Below are 14,842 nucleotides of genomic sequence, written 5' to 3'. Positions count from 1 at the left end.
TTGGATTGAAGGGGTTCATTTTGTGATTGAAGTCTTGAATTGAAAGTTGGGCATCTTTGTACAGACAGTTTACGTTCCCCCTCCATTTGTCTGCCTGCCATTGCGTACATTCTGTACTGTACCCCCCCATCCAAAAATAACCTCTGTTGTCCTACAGTATAAGCGTGTGTGTCAAACCAGGGGATTGCTAGGCTGAGGTGTTTAGCTCCAGGCCCCTTTGCTCAGGTTACAGTGCAGAGTGCAATCTGGTCGTRAGGACACACACACCCCGTTAGCTGTATGTAAAGGCTGAAGGTTTGATGTTGAAGCGCAACACAGTGGTCAAACTCCTGTTACACACAGATCAACCAGCAGCGTCTTGCAGACAGATGCAGACCTTACTCTGGAGCAATTGGGACGACTATAGGCCAGTGGAACCAAGGTCTGACAGTATGGTTTTGTGTTGCCGGGGGCAGATTTGACCGTGCCACTCTAAGGAAGTGTTTTCCATGTCGTGTGCTAGTAGTCATTTGGAACTGAGAGGATTACTGCCATCGTTTTACACTTGGATGTTTATTATCCTACAATTAAAGTTTTATCTTTCCTATCACAGATAGAATTTGACTTGCCTTGTTAAATAAAAGTTTTAAAAAACAAACAGAAAACAAATGATCTGTTTCATTAAATCCTATTGTTTGTTTTCAAACTCTTTTAACGACAAGTTCAGCAACACTTTGAACAGTGAATTCATAGAAGTTTTATCACCCCCCCCCCACCCTCTGACTGCATGGTGTCCAGTGTCCCAGAGGCTTAGGAAAGTGTGGCAGGCTATCTCATGACAGTGGTGGCCGGTTGGTCAAGTTCCAGGGGTGTCAGTGGCTCTTTCAGAGAGAAGGCAACTCTGCCCCAGACCACAGGTGTTAAAGGATCGAGTCGGCTTACTGTCGCAGGAAACAAGGATGAAGACCGATGCAACAGAACTAGAATGAGTAGAATGGGCCTCCCCATTCAAGTTAATGATGCTATTAAGGGTGGATTGGCAGCCGTTTTAAGAGTCTATGGTCACTGCTACGTCCGCCTGGATCTCTCTTGGGCCTGGATCTCTCTTGGGCCTGGATCTCTAGAACATTTCTATTTCAAAGGACCAGGCGTGTTCAGTAGGCACTAAATAGGAAAATGTCTAGTTTGTGTGAGACTACCTCACCCGTTTACGAAAAAGCAGTTCCCTTTTTTCATTTTGATCAAACCCAAATATTTAACCAACATCTTTTCAAAGTACCCTGCTCTTCCTCTCCAAACTCCATAGAAATGCCATTACTATGTAAGTTGTATAATTAGCCATGACTTTTATAGAAACCCATTGCTTTTGTTTTGTGTTTGTTACCTACTGAATTGTCTGTTTTTGTAAGGTCAACAGGGCTGTGTTCATTTAATGCCCACCGTAGCATAACGTTGTGCAACGGAAAACGAAAGCAGGCTTTTCTTATTGGACAAGTTTAGTGGTTTTCTTCCTTTTCATGCCTAGTGAACACGACCCCAAAATGTGTGGCTCAATGGTGCTGAGTCGCTCTTCACCTGGACGCCCACAGTGAATCAGGATCAGCCTGTTTTGCCTGCCTTACTGACTGAACGTGTCTGTACGCCACAAGCTTGTTTGTGTGCTGTTTATTCGATGTGTAAAACCAAGTGCTAGGTTAGTGCTACCAACACTAAATGCCATTGTCCATTCAAATGTCTATTTTTCTCCCTCTATGTTCTGCTACCTCTGCTCTCTCTCCCTCTCTGTGTTCTCCTACCTCTGCTCTCTCTCCCTCTCTGTGTTCTGCTACCTCTGCTCTCTCGCCCTCTGTTGTTCTCTACCTCTGGCCTCTCTGACCTCTCGTGTTCCTCTTACTCTGCTCTCTCTCCTCTTCTGTTGTTCTCTCCTCTGTCTCTACTCTGCCCTCTCGTGTGTCTCCTACTCTGCTTCTCTCCCTCTCTGTGTTCCTCCTACCTCTGCTCTCTCTCCCTCTGTGTCTCTACCTCTGCTCTCTCTCCTCTCTGTGTCTCTACCTCTGCCTCTCTCCCCTGTCTCTGTGTCTGCTACCTCTGCTCTCTCTCCCTCTCTGTTTCTGCTACCTCTGCTCTCTCTCCCTCTCTGTGTCTGCTCTCTCTCCTCTCTGTGTCGTCTGCTACCTCTGCTCTCCTCCCTCTCTGTGTTCTCCTACCGTCGCCTCTCTCTCGCTCTCTGTGTTCTGCTACTCTGCTCCTCTCCCTCTCTGTGTCTGCTACTCTGCTCTCTCTCCCTCTCTGTGTTCTGCTACCTCTGCTCTCTCTCCCTCTCTGTGTCTGCTACTCTGCTCTCTCCCTCTCTGTGTTCTGCTCTCTCTCCCTCTGTTCTGCTCCTTGCTCTCTCACCTCTCTGGTTCTCCACCTTCTGCTCTCTCCCGCTCTGTGTTTCCTACCCTGCTCTCCTCTCCCTCTCTGTGTTCTCCTACCGCTGCTCCTTCTCCCTCTCTGTGTTCTGCTACCTCTGCTTCTCTCTCCCTCTCGTGTGCTGCTACCTCTGCTCTTCTCCCTCTCTAGTTCTCCTACCCTGATCTCTGTGTTCTGCTACCCTGCTGCTCTCTCCCTCATCTGTGTTCTGCTACCGTCTGCTCTCTCCCCGTCGTTCGCACCTCGCCTCCTCTCCCTCTCTGTTTCTCCTACCTCTGCTCTCCCCTCTCTGTGTTCTCTACCTCTGCTCTCTCTCTCCTCTCTCGTGTTCTGCTTACCTCTGCTCTCTCTCCCCTCTTGTCTCTACCTCTGTCTCTCTCCATCGTCGCTCCTCTTGTTCTGCTACCTCTGCTCTCTCCCCTCCTGTGTTCTCCTACCTCTGCTCTCTGCTCCCTCCTGTGTTCTGCTACCTCCCTCCTTTCAGGACTTCTCGAAGACGACACCATCACTGGAGTACAATGTGGACGCAGACAATGGCATTGCGATGGAGGGCTACCTGTTTTAGAGGGCCAGCAACGCCTTCAAAACATGGAACAGGTCAGCTAGAGGACATGATGCAAATCCCCGCTCTTTTTCTCTCGCCCCCCGCCTCCCCCGTACCCTCCTTCGTCTCGTCTCTCTCCGTCTCTCTCTCCCTCTCTCTAGCTGTGCCCTGTAATGGCTTCACCGTTGCACTAAACAGTACATGTTCAGTAGGTAGAACATTCCTGGTAGCAGTAATCTTTCTGTGTCCTCTAACCTTATGGTGATTTTTGTTACTAGCTGGGTGGGGAGGTGATAAGTCACTGTTTAGTATGCATTCATCCAGGGCAGTCAGTCAGGAGGGAAGAATGGTGGGAGGGAGGTAGTGATCTGACACCTGGGAGAGCCCAGCCTGAACGGCGCAGTGCTCCGTGAGCTGCATGGAGTTGGCAAGAAGAACTCCAAGTCTTTTATTGTACTATAGCCTCCAAAGACATTCCCTGTACTGCGAGATGGTCTGTGGTACCATGCTGTTTGAAAAATKTCGATATTATAGTGCAGGGAAGCTTTTTTCCCAGACCTTCTGTCAAACCATGACAAACGGCATAGTGTTCTACCAACCCTTCCAGAATAGGATTTAAATCACCATAATATCAGATTATTTTTTTTGTCAATTTATTTGTCCTTCATTAAATCTCTTATCAATTTTTAATTGACTATTAAATACTTCAAATTGTCTCACCTGTTGACCGTGAYGTGAACGCTCCTCTCCTTTCAGGCGCTGGTTCTCCATTCAAAACAATCAGCTAGTTTACCAGAAGAAGTTCAAGGTAAGTCGGATTACTCCAGTCGTGTCCCAAATTGGCTCCCTGTATAGTGCACTACTTTTGACCAGAGCCCATTGGGTAGTGCCCTGTATAGAGACATAGGGTCCCATTTGGGATGCGGCCAACATCAAATATACACTTCCAGCCCAAATTCCMCCTGCATTTGTAATACAACGAGGTGGTATAGGGAGGAAAAACAATTCACTTTGCAGCAGGTAACCAGGTTACAATATGGAGTTAAATTAATACCTGTGTTGTGTATACCTTGGAAGAAATTACATTTGTGTGCGTGTCTGTGTGTGCTTGCTTGAGGCTGCGCGTACAATTGTATCTGAGTGTGTACATTGTGTGTGTGTGTGTTACGGAGGCTGTGTTCTCCTTTCCCAGGATAATCCCACAGTGGTGGTGGAGGACTTGCGGCTATGTACAGTCAAACACTGTGAAGATATCGAACGCCGCTTCTGCTTTGAAGTGGTGTCACCCACCAAGTAAATACACACACACACACACACACACACACACCACATCACACAACACAACACACACACACACACACACACACTAATCACATAATACAGTGGGCGAGAACAAGTATTTGATACACTGCCGATGTTTGCAGGTTTTCCTACTTACAAAGCATGTAGAGGTCTGTAATTTGTATCATAGTACACTTCAACTTAGAGACGTAATCTAAACAAAATCCAGAAAATCACATTGTATGATTTTTAAGTAATTAATTTGCATTTTATTGCAGACATAAGTATTTGATCACTTACCAACCAGTAAGAATCCGGCTCTCACAGACTGTTCGTTTCTTTAAGAAGCCCTCCTGTTCTCCACTCATTACCTGTATTAACTGCACCTGTTTGAACTCGTTACCTGTATAAAAGACTAGACTAAACTACACGGCAGGACCTGGTCAATGACCTGAAGAGAGCTGGGACCACAAGTCTCAAAGAAAACCATTAGTAACACACTACGCCGTCATGGATTAAAATCCTGCAGCGCACCAAGTCCCCCTGCTCAAGCCAGCGCATTCCAGGCCCGTCTGAAGTTTCCAATGACCACTGGATGATCCAGAGGAGGAATGGGAGAAGGTCATGTGGTCTGATGAGACAAAAATAGAGCTTTTTGTCTAAACTCCACTCGCGGTGTTTGGAGGAAGAAGAAGAATGAGTACAACCCCAAGACACCATCCCAACCGTGAAGCATGGAGATGAAACATCATTCTTTGGGGATGCTTTTCTGCAAAGGGGACAGGACGACTACACCGTATTGAGGGAGGATGGATGGGGCCATGTATCGCAAGATCTTGGCCAACAGCCTCTCCCTCAGTAAGAGCATTGAAGATGGTCGTGCTGGGTCTTCCAGCATGACAACGACCCAAAACACACAGCCAGGGAACTAAGGAGTGGCTCCGAAGAAGCATCTCAAGGTCCTGGAGTGGCCTTAGCCAGTCTCCAGACCTGAACCAATAGAAAATCTTTGGAGGGAGCTGAAAGTCCGTATTGCCCAGCGACAGCCCCGAAACCGAAGGATCTGGAGAAGGTCTGTATGGAGGAGTGGCCAAAATCCCTGCTGCAGTGTGTCAACCTTGTCAAGAACTACAGGAAACGTATTATCTCTGTAATTGCAACAAAAGGTTCTGTACCAAATATTAAGTTCTGCTTTTCTGATGTATCAAAAAACTTATGTCATGCAATAAAATGCAAAAATACTTAAAAATCATACAATGTGATTTTTCTGGATTTTTGTTTTAGATTACGTCTCTCACAGTTAAGTGTACTATGATAAAAAATTACAGACCTCTACATGCTTTGTAAGTAGACAACCTGAAAAATCGGCAGTGTATCAAATACTTTCTCCCCACTGTATATACAAAGTATGTGGACACGCCTTCAAATTAGTGGATTCGGCTATTTCAGCCACACCCCTTTGCTGACAGGTTTATACAATCGAGCACACAGCCATGCAATCTCCATAGACAAACAGTGACCATACGTAGAGCTCAATGACTTTCAACGTGGCACCGTCATAGATGCCACCTTTCCAACAAGTCAGTTTGTCAAAATTGCCCTGCTAGAGCTCCCCGGTCAACTGTAAGTGCTTTTAGTGAAGTGGAAATGTCTAGGAGCAACAATGGCTCAGCCGCGAAAGTGTAGGCCACACAAAGCTATACAGAACGGGATCGCCGAGTGCTGAAGCACTAGCGCATAAAAATGTTCTGCCTCGATTGCAACACTCACTACCAAGTTCCAAACTGCATCTGGAAGCAACGTCAGCACAAGAACTGCAGAACTGTTCGTCGGGAGGTCATGAAATGGGTTTCCGTGGCAGAGCAGCCACACACAAGCCTAAGATCACCATGTGCAATGCCAAGCGTCGGCTGAAGTGGTGAAAGCTCGCCGCCATTGGAATCTGAAGCAGTGAAACGTGTTCTCTGGAGTGATGAATCACCCTTCACCATCTGCAGTCCACGGACAAATCTGATTTGGTGGATGCCACGAGAACGCAACCTGCCCGAATGCATAGTGCAAACTGTAAAGTTTGGTGGAGGAGGAATAATGGTCTGGGGCTGTTTTTCATGGTTCGGCTAGGCCCTTAGTTCCAGTGAAGGGAAATCTTAACGCTACAGCATACAATGATATTCTAGACTATTCTGTGCTTCCAACTTTGTGGCAATAGTTTGGGGAAGGCCTTTTTCTGTTTCAGCATGACAATGCCCCATTCACAAACGAGGTCCATACAGAAATGGATTGTCGAGATCGGTGCGGAAGAACTTGACTGGCCTGCACAGAGCCCTGACCTCAACCTCATCGAACACCTTTGGGATGAATTGGAATGCCGACTACGAGCGCGGCCTAATCACCCAACATCACTAATGCTCATGTGCTGAATGCTGCGCGACTTGCTTCCAATGTTCCAACATCTAGTGGAAAGCCTTCCCAGAAGAGTGGAGCTGTTATAACAGCAATGTCCAACATCTAGTGAAAGCCTTCCCAGAAGAGTGGAGGCTGTATAACAGCAAGTTCCAACATCTAGTGGAAAGCCTTCCCAGAAGAGTGGAGGCTGTTATAACAGCAATGTTCCAACATCTAGTGGAAAGCCTTCCCAGAAGAGTGGAGGCTGTTATGGCAGCAAAGGGGGGAACCAACTCCATATTAATGCCCCTGAATTTGGAATGAGATGTTTGACGAGGTGTCCACATACTTTTAGTGTATATACACTTACAGAGTACCTAGACACCCCAATATTGTCACACCACACACAGAAATGTGCACACACACACTCTGGTGCTGCTCAGTAGCAAATTGAAATCTAGTGTGTAGAGGTCTATCAGGCCAGGTAGCAGGCTGTGACGTCCCCGTGTCCCTCCCCCTTCAGGAGTTGTATTATGCAGGCTGACTCTGAGAAGCTGAGGCAGGCTTGGATCAAAGCTGTCCAGAACAGCATCGCCACTGCCTTCAGGGAGCAGGGAGAGGACGCTGAGGTGAGTCACCACGCGCTCCCAGAACTAATGACCTCATGACATTTCTCCATGTTATTTATTTGCTATTTGTTTCCGTTTAGTACATGTCAGGATGAAAATAATCAGACGTACCTCATGTGAACAAAAGTAAAGGATTTCCCTCGTGTGTGTGTGTGTGTGTGTGTGTGTGTGTGTGTGTGTGTAACAATAGACAATAAAGTAACGTTTTTCTAGTGTTATATGTTGTGTATAACGTCATGTTCATGACCCTCCATGCCAGAAGCTGGACCGGAACTCTTCCACTTCCACAGGCAGCCTGGACTCAGGCGGCGAGCCCAAAGAGAGGTCACTGAAGGGGGAGAGCGCCCTCCAGAGGGTCATGGTCATTGGGGGCAACGCCTGCTGCTGTGACTGTGGCCAACCTGACCCACGCTGGGCCAGCATCAACCTGGGCATCACCCTCTGTATCCAGTGCTCTGGGATACACAGGTATACTACCAGTACTTCAGTATGTACTACACTGAACAAAAATATAAACACAACATGTAAAGTGTTGGTCCCATGTTTCATGAGCTGAAATTTAAAAAATCCCAGAAATGTTCCATACACACACAAATAAAATCTCCAAAAAGGTTGTGCACAAATATGTTTACATCCCTGTTAGTGAGCCAATAAATGGCCACTTTAAAATGTGAGGTTTTGTCACACAACATAATGCCCCAGATGTCTCAAGTTGAGGGAGTGTGCAATTGGCATGCTGACTGCAGGAATGTCCATCAGAGCTGTTGGCAGAGAATTGAATGTTCATTTTTAGAGAATTACAACTGCAGACCACGTGTAACCTCACCAGCCCCGGACCTCCACATCCAGCTTCTTCACCTGTGGGATTGTCTGAAGGAGGGGGGTGCTGAGGAGTATTTCTGTCTGTAATAAAGCCCTTTTGTGGGGGGAAAAACGTATTCTGATTGGTTGGGCCTGGCTCCCCAGTGGGTGGGCCTATGCCTTCCTGGGCCCACCCATGGCTGCGCCCCTGCCCAGTCATGTGAAATCTATAGATAAGGGCCTAATGAATTTATTTAAATGGACTGATTTCCTTTTTATATGAACTGTAGCTCAGTAAAATCTTTGAAATTGTTGCATATTGCGTTTTTTATATTTTTGTTCACTGTATATATATATATATATCACCCAATGCCTCCAGTGCTTCCAGGATACACAGTACATTCCTATCACTGCAGATACTACACATCATGGTACTACTAACTTCATRTGTATTCGTAGGCGTCATGCCCATAGGGGGCACCGGAGGAAGTGTTTAAAAAAAWAWATATATATATTTGATTTATGATACTAGCCAGTTAGCAATGTTATGAAGATGGTTTTAGCTAGCCCAGACAGGCTCCCAACCTCATAACTAGGCTGTCAATCAAGTTAGAGTCGCTAGCTTGTTCTAACTGTCTTAGCAGGCATGTCTGCTGGCATGATTGGTAGACTTTTAGAAAAGCAAGCAATAAATGTACTGAATAAGACTCTCATTCCTTTCAATCGTTTACCCAGATGTTAGTAGAGAAGCATATTCAGTTCCTTTTAATAAGAACCACCAGTTCTGAGGATACAGACCGCTCGAGAAGTGTGCTTAGATATATMTTTTTTTACATAGAATTAAGCATAATGGTGGGTACTCTAGATTTCAGGAAAAAGCTGTTTCAGATGTTTGAAAAATTCAAAATTCTCCAACGTATGGACGGTGATTAAAAAGTGTTATATTAACATGATATCATAAAGATGCTATACAGCAATTTACTGAACAGCAGACTGGTGCTGTACGACAACATACTGAATAGTAGACTGGTGCTGTAGGACAACATACTGAACAGTAGACTGGTGCTGTACGACAACATACTGAACAGTAGACTGGTGCTGTTAGGACAACATACTGAACAGTAGACTGGTGCTGTAGAAACATACTGAACAGTAGACTGGTGCTGTACGACAACATACTGAACAGTAGACTGGTGCTGTAGGCCAACGCTACTGAACAGTAGACTGGTGCTGTAGCGACAACCATACTGAACAGTAGGACTGGTGTTTTAGGAACAATACTGAACAGTAGACTGGTGCTGTAGGACAACATACTGAACAGTAGACTGGTGCTGTAGAAACATACTGAACAGTAGACTGGTGCTGTACGACAACATACTGAACAGTAGACTGGTCTGTACGACAACATACTGAACAGTAGACTGGTGCTGTAGGACAGTACAAAGGTTCACCTTTTTTTACTAGATGGGGAATAAAACAATCAAAGGCTCAGTAAATCTGTCCTCATGTGCATTTTAGACTGTTGACTTACTCTGTTACTAACTGCATACTCCCACCTTGTGGCCACAGTACAAACTACACCCTCAATTGAACAGCGTGTTCCTGTGATGAAGCTGTGTGGACTCAGTTATTTTTAGACAGTCTCTTTGATGCATGAGTTGATAACAGACTCTCACCATCTGCAGGAGTCTGGGGGTCCATTTCTCCAAAGTGCGCTCGCTCACCCTGGACTCATGGGAACCGGAACTACTCAAGGTGAGAAAAGAAAGGGGGGGGGGAGAGTTTCACACTCACATACTCCCTCTCTTGGATTCGCTAGTGACAGATCAATGCTAAAATGTAATGGTTACAGATTACAGCTGTCTTTTACGTGTCATGAATTTGCATGAAAGACATGCTATCCTCGGAATGTGCTGGTTAATTTTGTCATAGTAACATTATTGTGTGTGTGTGTGGTGTTGAACACAGCTGATGTGTGAGCTGGGTAACGGGGTCATCAACCAGATCTACGAGGCTGGGAGAGAGGAGCTGGGAGCCATGAAGCCAAAGCCGACAGACCCCAGGTACTACCGCCGTGTTGTTCTACAGCTCAAATMAAATTTTATTTGTCACATACACATGGTTAGCAGATGTTAATGCGAGTGTAGCGAAATGCTTGTGCTTCTAGTTCCGGCAATGCAGTAATAACCAACGAGTAATCTAACCTAACAATTTCCCAACAGCTACCTTATAGACACAAGTGTAAAGGGATGAAGAATATGTACATAAAGATATATGAATGAGTGATGGTACAGAACGGCATAGGCAAGATGCAGTAGATGGTATTGAGTACAGTATATACATATGAGATGAGTAATGTAGGGTATGTAAACATTATATTATGTGGCATTGTTTAAAGTGGCTAGTGATAATTTTTTTTTACATGTATGGCAGCAGCCACTCAATGTTAGTGGTGACTGTTTAACAGTCTGATGGCCTTGAGATAGAAGCTGTTTTTCCGTCTCTCGGTCGCTGCTTTGATGCACCTGTACTGACCTTGCCTTCTGGATGATAGCGGGGTGAACAGGCATTGGCTCGGGTGGTTGTTGTCCTTGATGATCTTTATGGCCTTCCTGTGACATCGGGTGGTGTAGGTGTCCTGGAGGGCAGGTAGTTTGCCCCCGGTGATGCGTTGTGCAGACAGCACTACCCTCTGGAGAGCCAGTATGTATGGCATGGTAYGGCAACTGCACCGCCCTCAACCGCAAGGCTCTCCAGAGGGTAGTGCGGTCTGCACAACCAATAAGATCATCAAGGACAACAACCACCTGAGCTACTGCCTGTTCACCTCGCTACCATCCAGAAGGCGAGGTCAGTACAGGTGCATCAAAGCAGGGACCGAGAGACTGAAAAACAGCTTCTATCTCAAGGCCATCAGACTGTTAAACAGTCACCACTAACATTGAGTGGCTGCTGCCATACATGTAAAAAAATTATCACTAGCCACTTTAAACAATGCCACTTAATATAATGTTTCATAGGTACACTTCAACTATGACAGACAAAATTAGATTTTTTTTCTCCAGAAAATCATAATGTAGGATTTTTAACAACAAGTTCAAACAGGTGCCATTAATACAGGTAACGAGTGGAGGACAGAGGAGCCTCTTAAAGAAGGAGTTACAGGTCTGTGAGAGCCAGAAATCTTGCTTGTTTGTAGGTGTCCAAATACTTATTTTCCACCATAATTTGCAAATAAATTCATAAAAAATCCTTCGATGTGATTTTCTGGATTTTTTTTCTCATTTTGTCTGTCATAGTTGAAGTGTACCTATGATGAAAATTACAGGCCTCTCTCATCTTTTTAAGTGGGAGAACTTGCACAATTGGTGGCTGACTTAATACTTTTTTGCCCCACTGTATATACTGTACCTTATACCATCTATTGCACCTTGCCTATGCCGCTCGGCCATCGCTCATCTGTACATATTCTCATTCACTCCTTTTAGATTTGTGTGTATTAGGTAGTTGTTGTGGAACTGTTAGATTACTTGTTAGATACTACTGTACTGTCGGAACTAGAAGCACAAGCATTTCACTACACTCGCATTAACATCTGCTAACCATGTGTATGTGACCAATACAATTTGATTTGATTTTAGCCACCATGTTTTATAGCTTTTTAAAATTGTATTTCTATGAAGTAAATAAAGGGTAGTCCTATACAAGTCGGAGGTGTCGTACTACAGCATGTGTGCAATAGCATTGCTCAAAGATTGCCATCTTTGCGTGGGTTGCCAGATTGGTTTAATTTGTTGAATTAGATCATTTTGCTTGCTGTCTTTGCCTGATTTGTTCAGGGGGTTGAATTCAGTCTTCCTCTCTCTCGGTGTCTTTCCCCAGACAGGAGATCGAAGCCTACATCAGGGCCAAGTACGTGGACCGGCGTTTCGTGCAGCGCCCGTCCAATGAAGAGTTACGCGCCAAGGTGGTGTCCCTGGCCAAGCAGGAGAAGAAGCTGAGCGGCAGCACAGAGCACCTGCCCCCCCGGCCGCCCCCGCCCACGCCTAAACTCCGGCCCTCCTCCAATGCCTCAGGTCAGTCAGGTAGGTGTCAACCCGTCCCAGGTCCGGTCTCTTAAAGGTGCACTCTGGAGCTCTTCCTCGTCGGTTTGGTAGTATTACGAATTCATGTATACTGTGTAGGCTAACTACATAAACACTTAAACATGGTTCTAACCATTGCAAATTCACCAAAAATTCGAATCGATATAGCGCCTGTTCCGTTTTGATTTTACACTTAGAAAGACTTCCTCCCACTCAGTCCTCAGTCCTTTAAAACAGTCAAGCCGTAGGGCCTGTAACTGTTGACCAGGAATACAGTACAAGCTACGGAGTGTGCCTTTTTTAAAGGAACAGMAACAGAATTGCACTAATAGAACGATGTCATGCTCAGGACACACAACGGAAGGCCCCCTCCCATCTTCTCTCTCGCGTTCTCTCTTTTCGTTGTAGTCTAACTGCCTGTGCTTCTATCCTCCTCTCTCCTCTCAATCCCCCTCTTCTCCACCCTCCCTCCGGCTGCTCTGTGCTTCTGGACTAACCCCTTTCCCCTCGCTGCTTTTTATTCCTTTCTTCCTACTCCTCCACCTCGTGCCCTTTTCTCTCTGACCTCATCCACTGCCCTTGCCTAGCTGCTGCCAAGGGCTTGAAGGCGCGCCGCGACTCTCTCTTCTGTCCAGACGAGCTTGACTCGCTCTTCTCCTACTTTGACACCTCTGCCAAGCTCAGGAACAGTAAGTATAGCTCTGTGTTTCACTCTCCACCTCCTTCCCTCCTTCCTTCCCTCCATCCATCCATCTGTACTCACTGCTCTGCCTGTGGACTAATACCCATTCCACACCCCTCGTCTTGCTCCCTTAATGAGCCGTGCCGTCACGTTCAGTGTGTCGTTGTGATCAGTGCCTTGTCTATGGGTTACATTTGTCTTATTGTGGCTGTTGGGGGTCAGCTGGGAAATTCTCACTGGCTGTGGTGACCAAAATGCACTGCATTCTCTAACCACTTGGTTAAAGTTGGTGAATGTGTGTAGTGACTGACTGAGGGATTGACTGCTTGGTCCCTTGCAGTAAGAAGTGCAGACAGTGGCATCCAGAACAGTGCAGAAGGAAGTAGGGAGATGCTAGCCACCAACAGCCTGGCTGAAGCAGGTGATGCTCTCTCTCTCACACCACACACACACACACACACACACACACACACACACACTCTAAGGCTGTGATGGCATTTTGAATGATTGTTATTGGTCAGCCAAATGATCGTGTTCACTGTTTTAATAGCACACAAAAAATACATATCTTTTTTTTAAACTATTATGATCCATAATCGTCAGTTGCATGATTATACAGTAATTGTGCCAACCGTATTCAAATAGCTGTTCAATAGCCCCACACACGAGCGCACACTGACATAGCCCCACACACGAGCGCACACTGACATAGCCCCACACACGAGCGCACACTGACATAGCCCCACACACGAGCGCACACTGACATAGCCCCACACACGAGCGCACACTGACATAGCCCCACACACGAGCGCACACTGACATAGCCCCACACACGAGCGCACACTGACATAGCCCCACACACGAGCGCACACTGACATAGCCCCACACACGAGCGCACACTGACATAGCCCCACACACGAGCGCACACTGACATAGCCCCACACACGAGCGCACACTGACATAGCCCCACACACGAGCGCACACTGAAACTAGAACTCCTTACTTATATTCCTATATTTAAATATCCACTGGATTACCATGAAAAACAACAGTTTACACCTCGACGCTCCTGATAACCTTTTAACTCCCTCTCTCTCTCTCCACCCCTCTACTCAGAAGCTGCCGAGGCGCCCCCCATGGCCATGCCTGCCACCCTGCCCCCTCCATCGCCCTGTAAGGAGCTGGTGGTGTTCTCGGAGCCCAAGGAGTACTCCCCGGGCCTGCAACTGTACTGGGCCTCGTGTGCCCGCAGCCTGCCCGACATGGCCGAGGCCCTGGCCCACGGAGCGGAGGTCAACTGGGTCAACAACGAAGACGACAAGAGGACCCCGCTCATCATGGCTGTGCAGGGGGTGAGGATACTTGAGTGTTATGGACAGGCGTGGGGAGTGTTGTGGACAGGCGTGGGGAGTGTGCTCATGCGTGATAAATGGACTGGTACTTTTCTATTCTTCCAGGGCTCGTTGGTGACCTGTGAGTTCCTGCTCCAGAACGCAGGAAACGTGAACCAGCAGGATGCCCTGGGCCGAGGACCCCTCCACCACGCCACCATCCTGGGACACACCGGGTCCGTTCCCACCCCTTACCACCTACCACAACTTCCGATCTGTCTTTTAGCAGAACGTTAAAGATCCCTGAACAAGGCAGTTAACCCACTGTTACCCTGTAGGATGTCATTGTAATTATTTTTTATTTGTTTTAACTAGGCAAGTCAGTTAAGAACAAATTCTTCTTTTGAATGACGACCTAGCAACAGTGGGTTAACCGCCTTGTTCAGGGGCAGAAYGACAGATTTTTACCTTGTCAGCTCAGGGATTCAATCCAGCAACCTTTCAGTTACTGGCCCGAACCTCTAACCACTAGGTTACCTGCCACTCTAACCACTAGGTTACCTGCCACTCTAACCACTAGGTTACCTGCCACTCTAACCACTAGGTTACCTACCACTCTAACCACTAGGTTACCTACCACTCTAACCACTAGGTTACCACTAGGTTATCTGCACCTCTAAACTAGGTACCTACACTCTATACACTAGGTT

General features: G+C 46.6%; 1 long non-coding RNA gene and 1 pseudogene across 4 annotated transcripts; one reads left to right on the top strand and one right to left on the bottom strand.

Annotated features, from left to right (window-relative positions):
• Nucleotides 1-14,842, top strand: part of LOC111952157 (arf-GAP with coiled-coil, ANK repeat and PH domain-containing protein 2-like) — an 88,958-nt pseudogene that overhangs the window by 63,544 nt on the left and 10,572 nt on the right.
• LOC139023038 (uncharacterized) lies at nt 1,767-2,867 on the bottom strand. Of its 4 annotated transcripts, none has more exons than XR_011474109.1 (5): nt 2,801-2,867; nt 2,424-2,491; nt 2,251-2,344; nt 2,066-2,131; nt 1,767-1,808 (listed from the first exon to the last, which is right to left on the bottom strand). It is a non-coding gene; the product is annotated as an uncharacterized lncRNA (long non-coding RNA). The 4 variants fall into 4 exon arrangements; XR_011474108.1 differs by lacking the exon at nt 2,801-2,867 and adding an exon at nt 2,733-2,748 and having other exon boundaries at nt 2,424-2,489; XR_011474110.1 differs by lacking the exon at nt 2,801-2,867 and adding an exon at nt 2,733-2,748 and having other exon boundaries at nt 2,066-2,122; nt 2,424-2,489.

This window comes from Salvelinus sp. IW2-2015, linkage group LG26, assembly GCF_002910315.2.
Source record: "Salvelinus sp. IW2-2015 linkage group LG26, ASM291031v2, whole genome shotgun sequence".
Lineage (NCBI taxonomy): Eukaryota > Metazoa > Chordata > Actinopteri > Salmoniformes > Salmonidae > Salvelinus > Salvelinus sp. IW2-2015.
Note: the sequence above shows the minus strand (reverse complement) of the source record. Positions and strands in the feature narration are given on the sequence as shown.